Raw genomic sequence first — 24438 nt, forward strand, 5'->3', positions numbered from 1 at the left:
GCTAATGGTGTAATGAGATATAACGAGAGAAGGCTTTTGTGGGCCTTGGTAGGAGTTGAGTGTATTTTGCGTCTGAGAGGGTTGTAAATAACTTGTGGCCATAGAAAAACCTAGAGGGTTTTTAAATTCAAATAAACTTTACATGACATAAAATTCACCATTTTAAACAATTTAGTGGTTTGAGGCACCTGGGTGGCTCAATCATTAAGCGTCTGCCTTCAGCTCAAGTCATGATTCCAGGGTCCTGGGATCCTAGACCTGCATCTGGCTCCCTGCTCAGCAAAGAACCTGCTTCTCCCTCTCCCACTCCCCCTGCTTGTGTTCTCTCTCTCACTGTGTCTCTCTCTGTCAAATAAATAAATAAAATCTTTTAAAAAATAAAAATAAAAAGATAAAAAAAATTAGTGGTTTGTGGTATATTCACTAGTTTTGCAAACATCACCATAATATTGTGTATATTTATCTAACTCTAGAATATTTCAATGGACAACCCCCAAAAGAAAGAATCATACCTAACAGCAGTTCACATTCATCTTTCCTCTTATATGCTGGGAATTACTAACCACTTTGTATCTCCATGGGTTTGTCTATTCTGATTATCTCATATAAATAAAATCATACAACAGGTGGCCTTTTGTATCTGCTTCTTTCATTTAATGTAATGTTTTCGAGGTTTATCCATGTTGCAGCATGTCTCAGTACTTCTTTTTATTGTTGAATGATATTCAATTGTGTGGTTATACGACATTTTATTTATCCACTCAAGAGTTGATAGATGTTTAGGATGTTTTCCTTTTTGGCTATTATGAATAATGCTGCTATAAACCATCATGTATGATTTATACATGTATATGTATAAGGGAAAAGGTGTTATAAGCCCAAAATACAGTAATACTGGCTTTTATATTTACCTATTTAGTTATCTTCCCTGCTGTTCTTCATTTCTTTATGTGGATTTGAGTTACCATCTAGTATCCTTTCATATCAGCCTAAAGGACTCCTTTTAGCACTTGTTTGAAGGGCAGGTCTGGTAGTGAAATAACTTGGTTTTTACAGATCTGAGTATGCCTTAATTTCTCCTTCATTTTTTATTGTGGTAAAATATATGTATTTTTTAATCATTTTATTCATTTGTAAGTGTAAAATTCAGTGGCATTAAATACACTCCACAATGTTCTGCAGAACATAGCATTACCAGTAAATCAATACTGAAAATTTATTCATCATCCCCCCAAAAAACTCTCTACCAGTTAAACAAAGACTTACCCGTCCCCTAATTATAGTCTCTGGAAACCTCTATTCTACTATCAGTCTCTATGAATTTGACTAGGTATGTCATAAAATTGAAAGGACACAATATTTGTCATCTGTTTCTGGCTTATTTCACTACACATAATGTTTTCAAGGTTCACCCATGTTATATTTCATATCAAAATTTCATTCCTTTTTATGACCAAATAATATTCTATTCATCTGTTGGTTGACACTGTGTTGGTTCCATCTTTTGGCTATTGCAAATACAGTTGTAATAACATTGTACAAATATCTGTTTGAGTCGCTGTTTTGAATTCTTTTGGATATATGCCTAGGAGTGGAATTGCTATGTCATATAGCAATTCTATGTTGAACCTTTTGAGAAATTGCCAAATTTCCTTGACAACTGTGCCTTTTTATATTTCCACCAGCAATGAATGCAAAAGGGTTCCAAATTCTCCATATCCTCACCAACACTTGTTTTCTTTTTTTTTTTTTTTAAACTATAGACATCCTTAGGTGTGAAATAGCATCTCACTGTGATGAGCTTATTGGCAATTTGCATATCTTCTTTGGAAAAATGTCTAAGTCATTTGCCCAACTTTGAATTGGGTTCTTTGTCTTTTGTTGTTGAGTTTTAGGTGTTCTTTATATATCCTGGATACTAATCTCTTATCAGATATATGACTTAAAGGTTGTTTTTCTAATTTCTTTATAGTTCTCTTTGATGCACAAAATTTCTTAATTTTCATGAAATCCAATTTATTCTTTCATTTGTTTCTTATATGTTTGGTATCATATCCATGAAATCACCAGATCCAATATTAAGAGTTTTATAGTTTTACCTTATGAATTTAGGTCTTTGGTGTATCTTGAGTTAATTTGTGTATATGGTATAAGTTAAAGATCTAATTTTATTATTTTACATGTGGCTATCCAGTTTTTCAAGCACATTTGTGGGAAAAAAAAAAAACAACCTGTCTTTTCCCCCATTGATTGGTCTTGGTAACTTTGTCAAAAATCAATTAATCACATATGTGAGGATTTATTTCTGGGATTTTATCCTATCCCATTGCTCTTTATGTCTGTCCATAACACCTATACCATACTGTTTTACATACTGTAGCTTTGTGGTAAGTTTTGAAGTTCAGAATTCCGAGTCCCCCAAATTTATTCATTTCTTTCAAGATTGTTTGCACTAACATGGGTCTTCTGAGATTTTACATAAATTTTAGGATAGGTTTGTCTATTTCTACAAAGAGAATCATTGAAATTCTGATATGGATTACATTAAATCTAGATTATTTGGGTTAGTATTCTCATCTTTTTTTAAAAAGATTATTTATTTATTTATTTGACAGAGAGAGATAACAAGTAGGCAGGCAGAGAGAGAGGGGGAAGCAGACTCCCCACTGAGCAGAGAGCCCAATGCAGGGCTCTATCCCAGGACCCTGAGATCGTGACCTGAGCGGAAGGCAGAGGCTTAACCCACTGAGCCACCCAGGCATCCCAGATAGTATTCTCATCTTGACAATATTAAGCCTTCCAATCCATAAACACAAGATGTCTTTGCAGTTATTTAGGTCTAATTTAATTTCTTTCAGGAATGTTTTATAGTTCTTAGTGTGCAAGTCTTTTGCCTCCTTGGCTAGATTTATTGCTAATGATTTAATTTTTAATTAATTTAATTTTTACAGGTCTTACTTAGGAAAGTATGAACCAAACACATTCACATTTGTTTTTTTAAGCAAATGACAAAGACCCAGCTTTCCAGTTTTCACTTTTTTAAACATAAGCTTAATGTTACATATTTAAACAATTATTAAAACTTGCTAGGTTGGCAGTATTCGTACACAATGAGAAAAATCCTCAATTTACATTAAATCAGACATGTGTTATGATTAATACATTATTTTTCACTACTAAATACTAAAAATAATTGAAATTTTTTTGTGGAAAATGCTTCTTGGCCCTATTAACTTCACAGAACACTGACACTACTTAACTCACATTTCAAACACAATGGAAAAGCAGGTCTGTGCTGGTGTTAGTGAATGCAAGTGTCAGGGCCACCTTGTATTACATTTACTAAAAAAGCAAATTACAAACAAAGATTTACAACATTTTCAAAGATAAAATATGCTACTATCAGGTAGTACCAAAAATAAACTCAAAAGTCTATAACAAATAGGGCCTCTGATGAGCTGTTTTTAAAAACTTTAGATGAGGTGCACTTATACTGAGAGCTGAATTCTTTTGAAATCCTCAAAAAATTTTCCTGTTAACCTGCAAATAGTGCTTGTTATAGTTTAACATTTCTGTTAACTGCATGCATTGAATTACCTGTTACCCAAGCATAGCTGCTGCTCCTGCCATTTATTGTTAAGGACCTTAACTGGCCCTCTTTAATTTCTTTCTTGAGCATGTTTGACAATTCTCTTTGTAGTGATTTTTCTGCCATGAACCATTTTAGTAGAAGTTGACATAGATTTGAAGTTGCTCATCCGACTACCACCAAATGACATGGAAGAAAATGAAGTGAGCTCCTTCATTTCTGACCTAGTAAACCAAAGGAAGTAAATCCTGAATCAAATGGGAAAAAAAAAACCCACCTCCAAAAAATGGAAGAAGGATGGAAAATGGTATCTTCCACCACAAAAAGTCCTGAAAAAGTCATTTTGATTGTGGAATGTGAAGCCAAACTCAAGCAGACTATCAAAATTACTTCCATTTTCACCTCCATAATTTAATCTTTCTTGGCATATTTGTCATAGATGTCCCATTTTTTTTAGTATCTGTTAATGCCTTACATGCCTCAGCTACTTGTTTGAATTTTCTCTCTGCTTCTTCTTTATTCTTGGGATTTTTATCTGGATGCCACTTCAGTGCCAGTATTCAATATGCCTTTTTAATATTCTTGGCTGAGGTATGTCTCTGCATGCCTAGTACTTTATAGTAATTCACATGTTTTAAGAGGCTGTTGGAATAAGTCCAAGGATGCAGGAGTAATTAGCAGAAAGGAGGAACAATGCAGTGGCAGCCTGGGCCTCCCCTTGGTTCTGGCATGACTGCTCTCGTGAAAGTGTCAGAGGGCACAGCTTCTCCTGCTTTACTCTCCTTAGATCTAGTATTTTAAAATATTATTATAAGTGGAACTGCATTTTTCATTTTTGGAATATTTGTTGTTGTTGTATAGAAATATAAATGATTTTTATATGTTGATTTGTACCCTCCAAATTTAAATAATTTGTTTTTTGGTTCTAGTAGCTTCTAGTGGATTCTTTAGGGTTTTCTAAAAATTGGATCATATAGTCTATGAATATAGGTAGTTTTACTCCTTCATTTCTAATTCTGATGCCCTTTCCATCTTTCTTTTCTAACAGCTCTGACTAGTACTTCTGGTAAAACACTGAATTACAAAGGGCGAAGGTGGGCATCTTTGGCTAGTGAACTTAAGAGTATAGTTTTCATAGTTTTACCACTGAATATGATGTTAACTGTGGGGTTCTCATAAATGCTTTTTCTTATATTGAGAGATTTCCCCTCTGTTCCCAGTTTCTGAAAGTGTGTATCACAAAAGTATGTTGGATTTTGTTAAATGCTTTCCTAAATCAATTAAGATGATCGTGAGGTGAAAGAAATTGAGGAAGATACAAAGAAATGGAAAAATGTTCCATGCTCGTGGATTGGAAGAACAAATATTGTGAAAATGTCTATGCTACCTAGAGCAGTCTACACATTTAATGCAATCCCTTCCAAATACCATCATTTTTTTTTCAAAGAAATGGAACAAATAATCCTAAAATTTATATGGAACAAAAAGAGACCCCAAATAGCCAGAGGAATGTTGAAAAAGAAAACCAAAGTTGGAGACATCACAAGTCCAGACTTCAAGCTCTATTACTAAGCTCTAATCATCAAAACAGTATGGTACTGGCATGAAAACAGACCCACAGATCAATGGAACAGAATAGAGAGCCCAGAAATAGACCCTCAACTCTATGGTCAACTAATCTTTGACAAAGCACGAAAGAATGTCCAGTGGAAAAAAGACAGTTTCTTCAAAATTGGTGTTGGGAAAATTGGACAATCATATGTAGAAGAATTAAACTGGACCATTTCCTTACACCACATACAAAAATAGACTCAAAATGGATGAAAGACATCAATGTGAGAAAGGAATCCATCAAAATCCTTGAGGAGAACACAGGCAGCAACCTCTTCAACCTCAGCCGCAGCAACTTCTTCCTAGAAACATCACCAAAGGCAAGGGAAGCAAGGGCAAAAATGAACTATTGGGACTTCATCAAGATCAAAAGCTTCTGCACAGCAAAGGAAACAGTCAACAGAACCAAAAGACAACCGACAGAATGGGAGAAGATATTTGCAAATGACATACCAGATAAAGGGCTAGTATCCAAAATCTATAAAGAACTTATGAAACTCAACACCCAAAGAACAAATAATCCAACCAAGAAATGGGCAGAGGACATGAACAGACATTTCTGCAAAGAAGACATCCAGATGGCCAAGAGACATATGAAAAAGTGTTCAACACCACTTGGCATCAGGGAAATATAAGTCAAAACCACAGTAAGATACTACCTCACACCAGTCAGAATGGCTAAAATTAACCAGTCAGGAAACAACAGGTGTTGGCGAGGATGCAAGCTGGTGCAGCCACTCTGGAAAATAGTATGGAGGTTCCTCAAGAAGTTGAAAATAGAGCTATCCTATGACCCAGCAATAGCACTACTGGGCATTTACCCTAAAGATACAAATGTAGTGATCTGAAGGGGCACATGCGCCCAAAGGTTTATAGCAGCAATGTCCACAATAGCCAAACTATGGAAAGAACCTAGATGTCCATCAAGAGATGAATGGATAAAGAAGATGTGGTGTATATATACAATGGAATACTGTGCAGCCATAAAAGAAATAAAATCTTGCCATTTGAAATGACGTGGATGGAACTAGAGGGTATTATACTGAGCGAAATAAGTCAATCAGAGAAAGACAATTATCATATGATCTCACTGATATGAGGAATTTGAGAGGCAGGGCAGGGGTTTTGGGGGGTAGGGAGGAAAAAATGAAACAAGATGGGACTGCAGAGGGAGATAAACCATAAAGGCCTCAATCTTAGGAAACAAACTGAGGGTTTCTGGGGGTTGTGGGGGAGGGATAGGTTGGCTGGGTTATGGACATTGGGGAGGGTATATGCTATGATGAGTGCTGTGAATTGTGTAAGACTGATGATTCACAGACCTGCACTCCTGAAGCAAATAATACATTATATGTTAATAAAAAAAGATGATCATGAAGATTTCTTCCTTTGTTCTATTTATCTGATATCTTACATTGATTGATTTCCTTTTTGAAACATGCTTGGCATAGCCGAGATAAATTCCACTTGGTCATGGTGAAGGATCCTTTTTAATATGCTACTGGATTTGGTCTGCTAATATTTTGTTGAATACTTTTGCATCTATATTCGTAAAGGATATTGAGTTGCAATTTTCTTTCTTATAGTGTCTTTTTTAAGACTTATTTATTGAGAGAGGTGGGGAGAGGGAGTGAGGGGGGGGAGGGAGTGGAGGGGCTGAGGGAGAGGAAGGAAGAGGATCTCCAGCAGACTCCCCACTGAACGAGGAACCCCACAATCCCACCACCCCTAGATCGTGACCTGAGCTGAAACCAAGAGTCAGATGCCCAACTCACTGAGCCACTCAGTCACCCCTCTTGTAGTGCTTTTATTTGGCTTTGGATCAGAGTAATGCCAGCCTTATGGGATAAGTTAGCAAGTGTCCTCTTCTCTTGAATTTTTTGAAAGAGTGCTAAAAGTACTGGTATTGTATCTTCTTTAAATGTTTGGCAGAAATCACCAGTGAAGCTATTTAACTCAGGATTTTATTTTCTTGGGGGGTTTTATATTAGTTATTCAATCTCTTTACTTGTTATGGGTCTATTGAGATTTTCTCTTTCTTCTTGAGTTAGTTTAGGGAAGCTGTGTATTTCAAGGAATGTGTCCATTTTTCTGTTATCTAATTTGTTGATGTGCAATTTTTCATATTGTTTTCTTATAATTCATTTAATTTAAAGTTATTAGTAATGATGCCACTTTCATTTTAGTTATTTGTATCTTCTCTTCCTTTTTTCAGTCTAGCTAACCATTTGTTGATTTTTTTCTTTTCAAGGATCATCTTTTTATTTCATTCATTTTCTTTATTGTTTGCTTAGTCTTTATTTTGTTTATCACTACTTTAGTCTTTATTATTTCCTTTTTTCTGTTAGCTTCGGGATAGTTCAGTCTTTCTTTTCTGGTTCCTTCAGGGATGAAGTAAAGTTATTGATTTGAGATCTTTATTCTTTTTTGTTGTAGACATTCACAACTATAAATTTTCCTCTAAGAACTACTTTGTCTACATCCCATCATTTTGATGTGTTGTGTTTTCATTTACACTTGTCTCTAAGTATTTTCTAATTTCCCTTGTGAATCCTTCTTTTACCCATTGATTGTTTAAGAGTGTGTTGTTTAATTTAATATATTTGTGAATTTTTTAGTTTCTTCTGTTGTTGATTTCTAACTTTATCCTGTCATGGGCAGTTAATATATTTTGTATCACATCCTTCTTTTTACATCAATTGAGACTTGTGGTTTACTATGTACTCTATCCTGGAGAATGTTCCATGTGTGTTTCACATGTGTGAGAAAATGTTTATTCTCCTATTCTTGAGTTGAGTGTACTTTATGTATCTGTTAGGTTTATTTGGTCCATGAGTTGTTTGAGTTTTCTCTTTCTTTACTTATCTACTCTGTGGTTGCTCTATCCATTATAGAAAGTAGAGTATTGAAGCCTCCTACTTCTTATTGAAGAATGTCTGTTTCTCCCTTCAATTCTGTTCACTTTTGCTTCATATTTTGAGGATCTGTTATTAGGAGATAATTGTTACATCTTCCTCATACAGATGGCCAACAAACACATGAAAAGATGTTCAACATCACTAATGATCAGAGAAATGCAAATCAAAACTACAATGAGATTTTACCTCACACCTGTCAGAATGGCCAGAATCAAACAAACAAGAAATAACAAGTGTTGGCAAGGATGTGGAGAGAAAGGAACCCTTAGTGGGAAAGTCAACTGGTACAGCCAAGTGGAAAACAGTATGGGTTTTCCACAAAAAATAAAAATATAAATACTATATGATCCAATAATACCATTACTGGGTATTTATTTAAATTAAATTAAAACACTAATTTGAAAAGATAAATACACCCCTTTGTTTACTGCAACATTATTTACAGTAGCCAAAATATGGGAGCAATCCAAGTAGAAAATGTAGTATGTATTTATATACGTACACACACATGCACACACACACACACAGAGGAATAAAAGTAACAGCATAAGAAATATATTCAATGATATTTTCACAGTGTTGTATGAGGACAGATGGTAGCAATTTTTTAGAAGTTTTTATTTAAATTCCAGTTAGTTAACATACAGTTAGTATGTTGGTTATATTAGTTTCAAGGGTACAATTTAGTGATTCAACACTTACATACAACACCCAGGGTTCAGCATAACATGTGTACTCCTTGATTCCTATCACCTATTTAACCCATCCCCCCACCCACCTCCCTTCTGGAAACCATCAGTTTGTTCTTTATAGTTAGGAGTCTATTTCTTTCTTTCTTTTCTTTTTTTTTAAGATTATTTATTTATTTATTTGACATAGAGCACAGGCAGGGGTGGTGGGAGAGAGAGAAGCAGGCTTCCTGCCAAGCAGAAAGCCCGATGTGGGGCTCGATCCCAGGACCCTGGGATCATGACCCGAGCCAAAGGCAGATGCTTAACAACTGAGCCACCCAGGCACCCCAAGAGTCTATTTCTTGGTTTGCCATTCTCTCTCTCTTTTTCCTTTGCTCATTTGTTTTGTTTCTTAAATTCCACATATGAGTGAATTTGTCTTTCTCTGACTTATTTCACTTAGCACTTAGCATAATGCTCTCTAGCTTCATCCATATAGTACAAATGGCAAGATTTCATTCTTTTTTATGGCTGAGTAATATTCATATTCATATATATATGTATACATATATATATATGTGAATACATACACCATATATATGTGAATATATATATGAATGTATGCACCACAACTTCTTTATCCATTCATCAGTTTTGGGCTCTTTCCACATTTTGGCTATTGTGGACATTGCTGCTATAAACATTGTGGTGCACATGCCCCTTTGAATCAGGATTTTTGTATCCTTTGGGTAAATACCTAGTAGCACAATTGCTGGGTCATAGGGTAGCTCTATTTTTAAATATTTTGAGGCACCTCCATACTGTTTTCCAGAGTGGCTGCACCAGTTTGCATTCCCACAAATAATGCTAGAGGGTTCCCTTTCTTGACATCCTCACCAACATCTGTTGTGTCTTGTGTTGTTCATTTCAGCCATTCTGACTAGACATTTTTTCTTTTTGTCTCTCTTTCTTCTCCTCTTTGATCATTTGTTTTATTTCTTAAATTCCACATATTAGTGAAATCAAATGGTATTTGTCTTTCTCTGGTTGGCTAATTTGACTTAGCATTATAGTCTCTAGATGCATCCATGTTGTTGCAAGTGACTGGATTTAATTAATTTTTATAGTTGAATGGTATTCCATTATATATAATATATATAATATAATAATGGAATTATTGGAATATGGAAATAATGGAATATATATAATGGAATAATGGAATACTATGCAGCTATAAATATTACACACACACACACATATATGTATATATCTCACATCTTCTTTATCCATTCATCAATCCATTTACACTTGGACTACTTTCATAGCTTGGCTATTGTAAATAATGCTGCAGTAAACATATATGACTTTGATTTAGTGTTTTCACATTCTTTGCATAAATACCCAGTAGTGTGATTAATGGATCATATGGTAATACTATTTTAACTTATTGAGGAACCACGATACTGTTTTCCACAGTGGCTGCACCAGTTTGCATTCCTACCAACAGTTCATAAGGGTTCCCCATTTCTCCATATCCTTGCCAACACTTGTTTCTTGTGATTCAATTTAGCCATTCTGACAGAGGTGAAGTGATACCTCATTGTGGTTTTGATTTGATGATGAGTGTTGGTGAGCATCTTTTCATGTGTTTATTGGCCATCTGTTTGTCTTCTTTGGAGAGATGTCTGTACATGTCTTCTTCCCATTTTTACCTGGATTATTTGTGTATTTGTTGTTGGTTTGGTGTATATGTTCTTATTTTTTTAAAGATTTTATTTATTTATTTGTCAGAGAGAGAGAGCACAGGCAAACAGAGTGGCAGGCAGAGGCAGAGGGAGAAGCAGTCTCCCTGCTGAGCAAGGAACCCAATGTGGGACTCGATCCCAGGACCTGATCATGACCTGAGCCGAAGGTAGCTGCTTAACTGACTGAGCAACCCAAGCATCCCTGCTCTTTTTTTTTTATTTAATTTTTTCAGTGTTCCAAGAGTCATTGTTTATGCACCACACCCAGTGCTCCATGCAATATGTGCCCTCCTTAATACCCACCACCAGGCTCACCCAACGCCCCCTCTCCTCCAAAACCCTAAGTCTGATTCTCAGAGTCCACAGTCTCTCATGGTTCTATATACGTTCTTTCTTAAAAAAATATTTTATTTATTTATTCATCAGAGAGAGAGAGCACAAGCAGGGGAAACAATAAGCAGAGGGAGAAACAGGCTCCCTGCTGAGCAAGGAGCCCAGTTTAGGGACCTGATCCCAGGACCCTGGGATCACGACCTAAGCCATAGGCAGACACTTAAACAACTGAGCCACCCAGGCATCCCTATAAGTTCTTTATATATTTTGGATACTAATCCTTTATTGGTTATGTCATTTGCAAATATCTTCTCCCATTCTGTAGGTGGTCTTTTATTTATTTTTTTTTAATTTTTTAAAGATTTTATTTATTGATTTGACAGAGAGAGATCACAAGTAGACAGAGAGGCAGGCAGAGAGAGAGAGAGAGAGAGAGAGGGAAGCAGGCTCCCTGCCGAGCAGAGAGCCCTATGCGGGACTCGATCCCAGGACCCCGAGATCATGACCTGAGCCGAAGGCAGCGGCTTAACCCACTGAGCCACCCAGGCGCCCCATGGTCTTTTATTTTTTAAAGATTATTATTTATTTATTCATTTAAGAGAAAGTATGAACTGGGGGAGGAACAGAGAGAGGAAGACAAGCAGACTCCCCACTAAGCAGGGGGCCTGAAGCAGGGCTCAGTCCCAGTACCCTAAGATCATGACCTGGGCTGAAATCAAGAGTTGGATGTTAAACCAACTGAGCCACCCAGGCTCCCCCAGTAGGTTGTTTCTTAGTTTTGTTGTTTGTTTCCTTTGCTGTGCAAAAGTATATTCTTGCCTCCATTGTTGAAGATGAATTAAGCATATAATCACTGATTTATATCTGGGATTTATATTCCATTCCATTGAGCTATGTGTCTATGTAGTTATGTAGTCCCAATAGTCTATTTTTGCTTTTGTTTCCCTTGACTCAGAAGTCATATCTAGAAAGATGTTGTTATGGCAAATAACAGAGCAGTTACTTCCTCTGCTCTTTTCTAGGACTTCATGATTTCAGGTCTTCCATTTAGGTATTTAATTCATTTTGAGTTTACTTTTGTGTATGGTGAAAGAAAGCAGTCTATTTTTCTGTATTTAAGGTCTGATTCTCCTTTTGTTTATTTATTCGTTTGTTTTGGTTTTTAGAATCCATGTATAAGTGAAATCATATGGTATTTGTCATTCTTTGACCGATTTATTTCACTTAGCAATATACCCTTTAAGTCCATCTATGTAGCAAATGGAGCAATTTCACCCTTTTTATGGCTCTGTAATAACCCATTTTATACACACACACATTATATGTGTGTATATATACACACGTACACACACACACACACACACACACACCCCACACCTTTCTTATCAATTCATTTATTGATGGACATTTAGGTTGCTTCTCTATCTTGGCTATTATAAATAATGGTGCAATAAACATAGGGCTGCATATATCTTTTCAAATTTGTGTTTTTGTTTTTTGGGACCCAGTAGTGGAATTATTGGATCATATGAGATTTCTATTTTTAATTTTTTAATATTTATTTATTTATTTCAGAGTAAGAGAGAGTGAGGGTGTGGGGCAGAGGGAGAGGGGAGAGAGAATCCTAAGCTGACTCTCTGTTCAGTGAAGAACCCAACAGGGCTCAATCCCACAACCCTGAGATCATGACCTGAGCCAAACCAAGAGTCAGATATTTAACCGCCCAAGCACTACTCTATTTTTAATTTTTTTTTTTGTAGTAACTTCATAGTGTTTTTCACAATAGATGTACCAGTTTACATTCCCAACAACAGTGTACTGGATTCCTTTTTCTCTACATCTTTGCCAACACTTGTTACTTCTTGTCTTTTTTATTTTAGTCATTCTATCAATTAGTCTTTATTCATCCTCCTGTTAGGTGATGTATCACACTGATTTATTTGCAAATGTTGAGCCACCTTTGTGTCCCTGGAATAAATCCTACTTGATGATGCGAAATGATTTTCTAATGTATTGTTGAATTCAGTTTGCTAACATTTTGTTGAGGAACTTTGCTTCTATGTTCATTGGTTATTGGCCTATAGTTTTATTTTTTAATTTTTTTGGATCATCTGTCTTGTTTTGGTGTTAGACAAATGTCTTCATATAATAAATTTGGGAGTTTTCCTCCCTTTTCTCTCTTGGAATAGTTTGAGGATAGACATAAACTCTTCTTTAAGTGTTTGGTAAAATTCATTAAATTCTGGTCTTAGAATTTCATCTGGTCCTGGACTTTTGTTTTTTGGGAGTTTCTTGATTACTGATACAATTTCATTACTGATAATCAGTCTGTTCAAATTTTCTATTTTGCCTGTCTCAGTTTTGTGAGAATATGTTTCTAGGAATTTATTCATTTCTTCTTGGTTGTCCAATTTTTTGATACATAGTTTTTGATAATATTCTCTTAAAATCCTTTGTGTTTCTGTGATGTTGTTATTTCTCCTTAATTTCTCATTTTATTTTTTTTTTCGAGTCCTCTCTCTTTTTTCCTTAATGAGTCTGGCTAAAGTTTTATCAATTTTGTTTAACATTTCAAAGAACTAGCTCTTTGGTTTCATTGATCTTTTCCATTTTTCTTCATCTCTATTTCATATCTCCTCAAATCTTTATTATTTCCTTTTCTCTACTACCTTTGGATTTTGTTCATCTTTTAAAAGATTTATTTATTTATTTTAGGGTGACAGAGAGACAGCAGAGAAGGGGTAGAAGAAGAGAATCTCAAGCAGACTACACCCTGAGCACAGATCTCAAAATGGGGCTCAAATCCATGACCCTGAGATCATGGCCTGATCCAAAACCAAAAGTTGGACGTCCAACTGACTAAGTCACCCAGGTACCCCTGTTCATTCTTTATTCCTGCCTCCTCAAGGTTTAACTTTAGGTTGTTTGTTGGAGATTTTTCTTGTTTTTTGAAGTATGTCTGTATTGCTCTAAACTTTCTTCTTAATGCTGATTCTGTTGCATTCTAAAGGTTTTGTACCATTGTGTTTTCACTTTCATCTGTCTAAGAAATCTTGAAAATTTCTTCTTTGATTTGTTGGTTCACCCATTGTTTAGTAGCATTTTGTTTAGCTTTCATATATTTGTGTTCCTTCCAGATTTTTTCTTGTAATTGATTTCTAGTTTCAAACTGTTGAGGTCAGAAAGGATGCTCATTTCAATTTTTTTAAATTTATTGAGAATTATCTTGTTCCCTAACATATGATTTCTCCTGGAGAATGTTCCATGTGTGCTTGAAGTTAATGTGTATTCTTCTATATTTTTATTGAATGTTCTGTATATATCTGTGAGGTCATTCTGTTCTAATGTGTTGTTCAAAGCCACATTTTCCTTACTGATTTTCTGTCTGGATTATCTATCCATTGATGTAAGTAGGGTGTTAATGCCCACTACTATTATTGTATTACTGTTAATTTCTATGTTTATATCTCTTCACATTTCTTTATTTCTCATGGTGTTCCCATGTTTTTTGCATAGATATTTACAGTTGTTTTATTTCCTTCTTCATTTGATCCCTTTATCATAATGTACCACCTTTCTCTCTTGCTATAGTCTTTGTTTTAAAGTCTGTTTTGTGTGATATAAGTAATGCTACCTCAGATTATTTTGTTTTGCTTCCATTTGCATGGTGTATGGTTCTCTACCCCTTCACTTTTAGTCTGTGTATGCCTTTAGATCTGAAGTATGTCTTTTGCAGGCAGCATATAGATGTGTTTTCTTTTTTTTTTCCTTTTCTTATTTTTTTCTATTTTTTAAAAATTAGTTTCAGGTGTACAATGTAGCAATTCAACGTTTCCATACAATACCTACAGTGCTCATCACAATTGCACTCCCTATCCCCATCACCTATTTAACCCACTTACCCATCCACCTCCCCTTTGATAGCTATCAGCTTATTTCCTATGATTAAGATTCTGTTTCTTCTTTCTCTCTCTCTCTCTCTCTTTCACACACACACACACACACATTTCCCCCCCCACATGCTCGTTTGTTTTCTTAATTCCACCTATGAGTGAAATCATATAGTATTTGTCTTTCTCTGACTTATTTTGCATAGCATAATACTCTCCAGCTCCAGCCATGTCATTGCAAATGGCAAGATTTCATTCTTTTTTACGGCTGAGTAATATTCACAAACACACATGCACACACACGCACGCACACACACACACACACACACCACATCTTCTTTACCCATTCATCAGTCAATGGACACATGGGCTGCTTCCACAGTTTGGCTATTGTAGATAAAACTGTAATGAACGTTGGGGTGCATATATCCCTTTGAATTAGTATTTTTGTATTCTTCGGGTAAGTAACTAGTAGTGCAATTTTTGGATCACAAAGTAATTCTATTTTTAACTTTTTGAGGAACCTCCATAGTGTCATCCAGAGTGGCTGCACCAGTTTTTATTCCCACCAAAACTGCAAGAGAGTTCCTTTTTCTCCACATTCTTGCCAAAACCTATTGCTTCTTGTGTTGTTGATTTTAGTTATTCTGATAGGTGTAAGGTGATATACCTCATTGTAGTTTTTTTTTAAGATTTTATTTATTTATTTGACAGACAGAGATCACAAGTAGTAGGCAGAAAAGCAGACAGAGAGAGGAGGAAGCAGGCTCCCCGTGGAGCAGAGAGCCCGATGCGGGGCCCGATCCCAGGACCCTGGGATCATGACCTGAGCCGAAGGCAGAGGCTTTAACCCACTGAGCCACCCAGACACCCCCTCATTGTAGTTTTGATTTGTATTTCCCTGATGATCAGTGATACTGAGTATCTTTTCATGGGCCTTTTGGCCATCTGTATATCTTCTTTGGAACAAGGTTTATTAACATCTTCTGTCCATTTTTTAAAATATTTTATTTATTTATTTGACAGACAGAGATCACAAGTAGGCCAAGAGGCAGGCAGAGAGAGGTGGAAGCAGGCTCCCTGCTGAGCAGAGAGCCCAATGCAGGGCTTGATCCCAGGACCCTGAGATCATGATCTGAGCTGAAGGCAGAGGCTTTAACCCACTGAGCCACCCAGGTGCCCATCTTCTGTCCATTTTTAATTGGATTATTTGTATCTTGGGTGTTGAGTTTCATAAATTCTTTATACATTTTAGATACTAACCCTTTATCAGATATGCCATTTGCAAATATATTCTCCCATTCCATAGGTTGCCCTTTAGTTTTATTGTTTCCTTCACTGTGCAGAAGATTTTTTTATCCTGATGGAGTCCCAATAGTTTATTTTTGCCTTTATTTTCCTTGCCTCAGAAAACATATCTAGTAAGAGGTTGCTACAGCCAATGTCAAAGAGCTTACTGCCTGTGTTCTCCTCTGGGATTTTGATGATTTCAGGTGTCACATTTAGGTCTTTCATCTATTTCAAATTTATGCCTGTGTATGGTGTAAAGAAAGTGGTCCAGTTTCATTCTTTTGCATGGTGCTATCCAATTTTCCCAACACCATTTGTTGAAGAGATGTCTTTTTTCCATTGGATATTCTTTCCTGCTTGGTTGAAGACAGGTTGACCATATAGTTATGAGTTCATTTCTGGGGTTTCTATTCTGTTCTATTGATCTATCTGTCTGTTTTTGTCCCAATACCATAGTGTTTTGATCACTACATCTTTGTAAGATAACTTAAAGTCCATAATTGTGATGCTTCCAGCTTTGCTTTTTTTTTTTTTTTTTCAAGGTTGCTTTGGTTAATCGGGGTCTTTTGTGGTTCCCTGCAAATTTTAGAATTGCTTGTTCTAGTGCTGTGAAAAAAATGCTGTCAGAACTTTGATAAGGACTGATTAAATGTATAGATTGCTTCGTGTAATATAGCTATTTTAACAATATTTGTTCTTCGAATCTATGAGCATGGGATTTTTTTCTACTTCTTTGTGTCACCTTCAATTTCTTTCTTCAAAATGTAATACTTTTCAGAGTACAGGTCTTCCACTTCTTTGGTTAGGTATGTTATGGGTTTTGTGCAATCGTAAATGGGATTGATTCCTTGATCTCTCTTTCTGCTGCTTTATTATTGGTGTATAGAATTGCAACAGATTTCTGTATATTGATTTTATATCCTCTGACTTTACTGAATTCTCATATCAATTTTACCAAATTTTTGGTGAAGTCTTTCAGGTTTTCTATATAGAGTATTATGTCATCTGCAAATAGTGACAGCTTGAATTCTCCTTGCTGATTCGAATGTCTTTTATTTCTTTTTGTTGTCTGATTGCTGAGGCTAGGACTTCTAGTACTATGTTAAATAACAATGGTTAGAGTGGACATACCTATCCTGTTCCTGACCATAGAGAAAAAGTTCTGTTTTTCCCCATTGTGGATATTATGTGTGTGTTTTTCATAGATGGCTTTTGTTATGTTGAGGTATATTCTCTCTAAATGTACTTTGTTAAGGGTATTTGTCGTGAATACCCTTATTGTATTTTGTCAAATGCTTTTTCTGAATCAATGATAGGATCATATGGTTCTAATGTTTTCTTTTATTAATGTGGTGTATCAGGTTGATTGATTTGCAAATACTGAGCCACACTTGCAACCAGGAGTAAATCCCACTTGATCCTGGTAATTATTCTTTTACTATATTGTTGGATTCAGTTTGCTAATATTTCATTGAGAATTTTTGCCTCTGTGTTCATCAGAGATACTGATTGTAGTTCTCTTTTTTAGTGGTGTCTTTTTCTGTTTTCTTTCTTTGGTTATTTATTTCTTTAGTAATCTACATCCAACCCTGAGATCAAGAGTCGTATGCTCTTCTGAAGGAGCCAGCTAGGCACCTTTTTATCTGGTTTTGGTATCAGGGTAATGCTGGCCTTATAGAATGAATTTGGAAGTTTTACTTCCTTTTCAATTTTTTGGAATAGTTTGAGAATAAGTACTAACTATTCTTTAAATGTTTGGTAGAAATCACTTGTGAAGCTATCTGGCACTGGACTCTTGCTTGTTTTGTTGTTTTGTTTGTTGTTTTGTTGTTTTGTTTGCTGTGTTTGTGTGTTGTTTATTGAGAGATTTTTTTTATTACCAATTCAATTTCTTTTTTTTTTAAGATTTTATTTATTTATTTGTCAGAGAGAGAGAGGGAGAGAGAGCAAGCACAGGCAGACAGAATGGCAGGCAGAGGCAGAGGGAGAAGCAGGCTCCCTGATGAGCAAGGAGCCCGATGTGGGACTCGATCCCAGGACGCTGGGATCATGACCTGAGCCGAAGGCAGCTGCCCAACCAACTGAGCCACCCAGGCGACCCCCGATTCAATTTCTTTGCTGGTTATCGGTCTGTTCAAGCTTTTCCTTTCTTCCTATTTCAGCTTAGGTGTTTTATATATTTCTAGGAATTGATCCACTTCTTCCTGGTTCTCCAATTTGTTGGTATATACTTTTTCATAATATTCTCTTATAATTTTTTGTATTTCTGTGGTGTTGGTTTTTCTTTCTCCTCTCTCATTTATGATTTTATTCATTTGGGTCCTTTCTCTTTTCTTTTTGATAAGTCTAGCTAGAGGTTTATCAATTTTTTAGAGGTTTATCAGTTTTATTAAGTTTTTCTATGTAGTAGTTCCTGGTTTCATTGATCTGTTCTATTGTGTCTTTTTGTTGTTGTTCTATTGTGTCTTTAGTTTCTATATCATTTATTTCTGCTCTAATCTTTATTATTTCCCTCTTGCTGACTTTAGGCTTCATTTGTTCTTCTTCTTCTAGCTCCTTTAGGTGTAGGGTTAGGTTGTTTATTTGAGATTTTTCTTGCTTCTTGAGGTAGTCCTTTATTGCTATATACTTCCCTCTTAGGACTGCTTTAGCTATATCCCAAAGGTTTTGTACCACTGTGTTTTTAGTTTCATTTGTTTCCACATTTTTTTAAAATTTCTTCTTTGATTTCCTGGTTGGCCCATTCATTGTTTAGCAGCATATTGTTTTACCTCCATGTGTTTCTTGTCTTTCCAATTTTTTTCTTCTGGTTGACTTCAAGTTTCATCGTGTTGTGGTCAGAAAAGTTGCATGGTATGATCTCAACCTTTTTGTATTTGTTGAGGTCCAAGTTCTGACCCTATATGTGATCTATTCTGGAGAATGTCCCATGTGCACTTGAAAAGAACATGTGTTCTGCTGTATTAGGATGGAATATTCTGAATATATCTGTTAAGTCCATCTGGTCCAGTGTGTCACTCAAAGCCATAGTTTCCTGTCTGATTTTCTGTTTAGATGATCTGCCCATTGTTGTTAGTAGGGTGTTAAAGTCCCCTACTATTATGGCATTATTATGAATGAGTTCCTTCATGTTTAACGGTTTTATATATTTGTGTCTCCCATACTGAGTGCATAAATATTCATTTATTCAATAATGAATAATGAATTAAATTCATAATTCAATATTCATACTGAGTGCATAAATATTCACAATTTTTAGATCTTCTTGTTGGATATCTCCCTTATTATGATATAGTGCCAATCTTTTGTTACAGTCTTTGTTTTAAAGTCTGGTAATATTGCTACTACAGCTTTCTTTTGACATTCTTTTGTGTGGTAAATATTTCTCCATTCCTTCATTTTCAACTGGAAAGTGTCTTTAGGTCTAACATGAGTCTCTTGTTGACAATATATGGATGGGTCTTGCTTTTTCTTTCTTTTTTTTTTTTTTTTTAATCTATTCTGACAACTTATGTCTTTTGATTGCAGCATTTAGTCCATTTACATTCAGACTAATTTCTGACAGATATGAAGTTAGTGCCATTGTATTAATTGTTATTTCATTGTTTCTGGAGATTTTCTCTGATCCTTTCCTGTCTTTGTCGCTTTTGGTCTTTCTTTCTCACTCAAGGTGTCTGTAATATTTCTTGCAGGGCTGGTTTAGTGGTCATGAATTCTTTTGTTTGTTTCTCTGGGAATCTCTTTCTCCTTCTATTCCAAAATGATAGCCTTGTTGGATAGAGTATTCTTAGCTGCAGAATTTTCCCATTCGGCACATTGAATGTATCATGCCACTTTCTTCTGGCTTGCCAAGTTTCCGCCTACTTTTGTTCATTTTGATGGGAGTTTTCTGTGCCTTCTGAATCTGGATGTCTGTTTCCTTTCCCAGACTAGGAAAGTTTTCAGTTATTATTTCCTCAAATAAATTATCTGCCCCCATGTTTCTCTCTTCTTCTTTTGGGACTCCTATAATATGAATGTTATTATGTTTGATGGAGTCACTGAGTTCCCTAAGTCTATTCTTTTTTTTTTTTTTCTTTTTTTTTTTTTGACAGAGAGAGATCACAAGCAGGCAGAGAGGCAGGCAGAGAGAGAGGAGGAAGCAGGCTCCCTGCCGAGCAGAGAGCCCGATGCGGGGCTCGATCCCAGGACCCTGAGATCATGACCCGAGCTGAAGGCAGCGGCTTAACCCATTGAGCCACCCAGGCGCCCCCCCCTAAGTCTATTCTTATGTTCCATAACTCTTTCTCTCTTTTATTCAGTTTCACGGATTTCAATTATTTTGTCTTCTTGGTCACTAATTCCTTCCTCTCCTTCTTCCAGACTGATGATCATTACATCCAATCTGTTTCCAATTTCATTTACTACATTCTTCATTTCGGATTCTTTTGTAATTCTTTTTTCTCCATGGTAAGGGTCTCCCTAATGTTTTCCATTCTTTCTCAAGCCCAGGGAGTATCCTTATGTTTTAACTTCTCCATCAGGCATGGTATTTACATTTGTTTCACTTAGATCTCTGGCCATAGCCTTACCTTGTTCTTTCATTTGGAATGAACTCCTCCATCTTGGCATTTTGTCTAAGTATCTGCCTTCTTCTCTGTGTTAGAAAAGCCAGTTTTGTTCTCTGTTCCTGAGAGTAATGGCTTTATAAAGAAGTCATGTACTGTCCGTGGCCTGGTGCTTCAGGGAGTGTCTCTAGTGTGTGCTGTGTGCACTCTGCTATTGTATTTTGGCTGCTCTATCCTTCAGGCCAATTGTCTGCAGAAGCTCTCCTTGCCTGCAGTGGGCCAGTGTTTGGTCCTTGGCCTGAATGTGGCAAGTTTTAACTAGGTGTGCTCTGGCCTGCTTGTTAAATGAGACCTGATACTACTTCCACTAGAACTGAAGCCCTGCAGAACTCTTGTTTGGAGATGTGTTGTGGACAGGGTCTCCTGGGGGAAGGATCCCACCACCCTGGGACTGAGGCAAGCTTGACCAAGAAGGGCAGTCCCACCAGAGTACAGGGACGTGGAGCTTGGTATAAGCAAGTTAGGGAGGCAATGTCAGCACTGCACTGCTTCCCACAGATGGCTCTGTGTTTATGTTGAGGAGTGGGGAAGGGGCATGGTGCCAGCCAGTTCCTTTGCCCCTGGAGAGGTGTCTCTCTGTAAACACTGCTTCTCAGGGATGCACTGGGAGAAGAGCAAATAATCTATACCCTGTGTGTCCCAGGTGTTCTTCAGATAGCTGTTTCCATGCTGTCTGCACCCAAGTTGTTTGCCTGCCTTCTCTCCAGGAGCAGGGCAGTGCCCTCAGTGCTCTATCCCAGCCAAGCCTGCTGACCTTTAAAACTCAAGACCTACTAGTTTCAAGAACTAGGAAACCAGCCTCTCTCATTTTTCCAGCCAATGGCTTTGAGGAAATGTTCTCCTATGTGTTCCCATGTGTGCTGTACTCTCTCTTACCCTTCTCTTCAACCATAGCTTTCTTCCCTCCACAGCACCCATGATCCATTTCTCCCCTAAACCAAGTCTCCACATGTCTTACTTTCTTCAATGTGGTCTCTTATCTCCTTTTAGTTGTGTGGTTTCTTCTTTCAGTCTTCAGGTTGATTTCTGGGGTAATTAGAGTGATTTGATAGTTACCCAGTTGTGTTCATGGACAAGATGAGCCTCGGGTCCTCCTACTCCACTGTCATCTTCACACAGTCTTTTAAAAATCTATTCCATTACTCTATGTCTTTTGATTGGAGTATTTAGAACATTTACCTTAAAGTAATTATTGATAGCTGTGTACTTATTGCCATTTTGTTTATTGTTTTCTCATCATTTTTACAGTTCTTCTGTCTTCCTTTCCTCTTCTCTTGCTCTCTTTCCTTGTGAGGGACAACTTTATTTAGTATTATACTTGGATTCCATTCTTTTTGTGTGTGTATTAGTTTTTTGATTTGTGGTTACCATTAGGCTCATATTAACATATCATATGCATAGCAGTCTATATTAAGTTGATGGTTCCTTAAGTTCGAGTACATTCCAGAAGCACTAAATCTTTATTCTCCTTTCCATTTTTACATATATGATGTCATGTCTTACTTCTTTTAATTTTATGTATCCCTTGACTGATTTTTATAAGTAGAAATTATTTTACTACTTTCATGTTTTATTTCCTGTATTAGCTTTATAAATGTCTTATCTTCTACCTTTGGTATGAGTTTGCATTTACTGTGAAATTCTTTCCTTTTATAATTTTCTTGCTTCTAGTTATGGCCTTTTCTTTCACTCAAGGAATTCCCTTTAATGTTTCTTGTAAGGCTGGTTTAGTGGTGATGAACTCCTTTAATTTTTTTTTTCTGGGAAACTCCTTATCTCTCCTATTTTGAATGTAAATGTAAGCCTTGCTGGATAGATTATTCTTGGTTGCAGGATATTTTCCTTTCAGTACTTTGAATATATCATGCCACTCTCTTCTGGCCTGCAAAGTTTCTTCTGACAAATCAACTGAGAGCCCTAGGGATCTCTCTGGTATGTAACTGTTTTCTTTTGCTGTTCTTAAAGTGTTCTCTTTATCATTACTTTTTTGCCATTTTAATTATTATGTGTCTTTGCATGGACCTCATTGGGTTAATCTTGTTTAGAGGCTCTCTGTGCTTCCTGGATCTGATTAGGGATTATTTCCCCCAGATAATGGATTAATTAGTAAATTAAAATGCCACAATTTGCTGTTCTTATTGAGAATCAACTACAGTTTTGGAATAAGAGTTGCCCAGGTTGATTTAAGACTTTGGTTTATTTCCACAGCTCAAATAATGTTGATTTTGACAATTTTTGTCCATTTGTTCATAGATTTTGTGGAGGGACAAGATTAGGAGTCTTTTACCCTGTCATGATTGCTGGCATCTCTCCTATAATGGTTTAAAAATATGTCTACAGGGGCACCTCAGTGGCTCAGTTGGTTAAGCATCTGAATCTTGATTTCAGCTCAGGTCATGATCTCAGGGTTGTGAGATCGACCCCTGCATTAGACTCACACTGGTCGTGGAGCCTGCTTATCTCTGTGCATGTCTCTCTCTCTCTAAGAAAAAGTCTACAAAGTCTCTCTCTCAAAGAAAAAAAAAAGAAGTTTATAATCTCTCTAGTATCCATCGTTTAAATGGTGGCGTCCATCATTCTATAAATGTGGGTTGTATTTAGTGACTCAATCATAATAAATAGAAAAAACTGGAAGTAATAGTACATCACTCAGAAGGACTAAGTCACAAAAAGCATCTTTCTTGCTCTCTCTCTCTCAGACTATTCACTCTTGGGAAAGCCAACTGCCGCATGCTGTGGGCCACATAGAAGGGAGCATTTCTGCCCAAAACAATGTGATTGAACAATCTTACAAGTTAATCCTACAACCCAGTCAAACCTTCAAGGTAACTGCAGTCTGAGCAGACTCCTTATCTCCAATAGCCCAAGAGATGCTGTGCCAGAGCTATCAACTAAACTACACCCAAATTTCTAACTCCTACAAACTATATAATTAATGTTTGTTGTTTTAAACCACTACATTTGGAGCAACGTTTGTTACACCACAGTAGATAGCTCATAAACCCCCTTAAAGAAAAAAAAAAAAGATTAAACTCTTAAGAGCAGTCTTGAAAAATATACGAGATGATAATCGTTTCCAGTGCTAATCAAATATTACCAGGTCAAAGCCTATTCAAATGGATTCTAGATATAGTTCTTGACAACTATCTGTTATACTTCTGAAATGATCTCTATAGAGAAGGAGAAAATATTTATAAGCAGAGGGTCAGTTTCTGTAGTGAGTTTGGGAGTTTCTGAGCTGATCTAGGAAAAATATGTGACCACAAGGTGGCAGTAGCATACCATGAGCTTTATTCAGGTAGTATTTTAAATAGATTTCTATGACTAGGGGATGGGTTCATTCCTTACAGTATGGGACTTTCCAGAGTCTCACCACTCAGAAGAAAAGGAAGCAAAGAAACTTCAAGGAAAGAAGGGAATAGGAACGGGGTCTTACTGTATAGGTAATACCACTCAGCCCCAAGATGCGGACTCCTGCTCGGAGAGCTCCACAGGGCAGAAGCAGCTTGGGGTCATTTATAGCACCAGGGTTTACCTTATCTGTGACCAACAGATTTATAAGGACAGTTTTACAAAGCATGCAAATCAGGCAAGCCCCAAAAGGCTAAACATATGCTTATAAGGGCTACATTTAAAGCAACTGCATAATATGTATACATTTGTAAAAATTGTACAAATTTTTAAATGTGTAAAAATTTGAGTTTGCCACTAGTGGGTGTTTAAGCTAATTGCTCTGGTCTGCTGTGAAGGAAATACAGGACTAACATATAGGGGCCATCTTTGG

At 36.4% G+C, this 24438-nt stretch overlaps 1 pseudogene; it reads right to left on the reverse strand.

Annotated features, from left to right (window-relative positions):
- Positions 1–3463: 3463 nt before the first annotated feature.
- Positions 3464–4239, reverse strand: LOC125092425 (dnaJ homolog subfamily B member 6-like; annotated as a pseudogene).
- Between the last annotated feature and the right edge of the window lie 20199 nt (positions 4240–24438).

Source organism: Lutra lutra, chromosome X (genome assembly GCF_902655055.1).
Source record: "Lutra lutra chromosome X, mLutLut1.2, whole genome shotgun sequence".
In the NCBI taxonomy this organism is placed as follows: domain Eukaryota; kingdom Metazoa; phylum Chordata; class Mammalia; order Carnivora; family Mustelidae; genus Lutra; species Lutra lutra.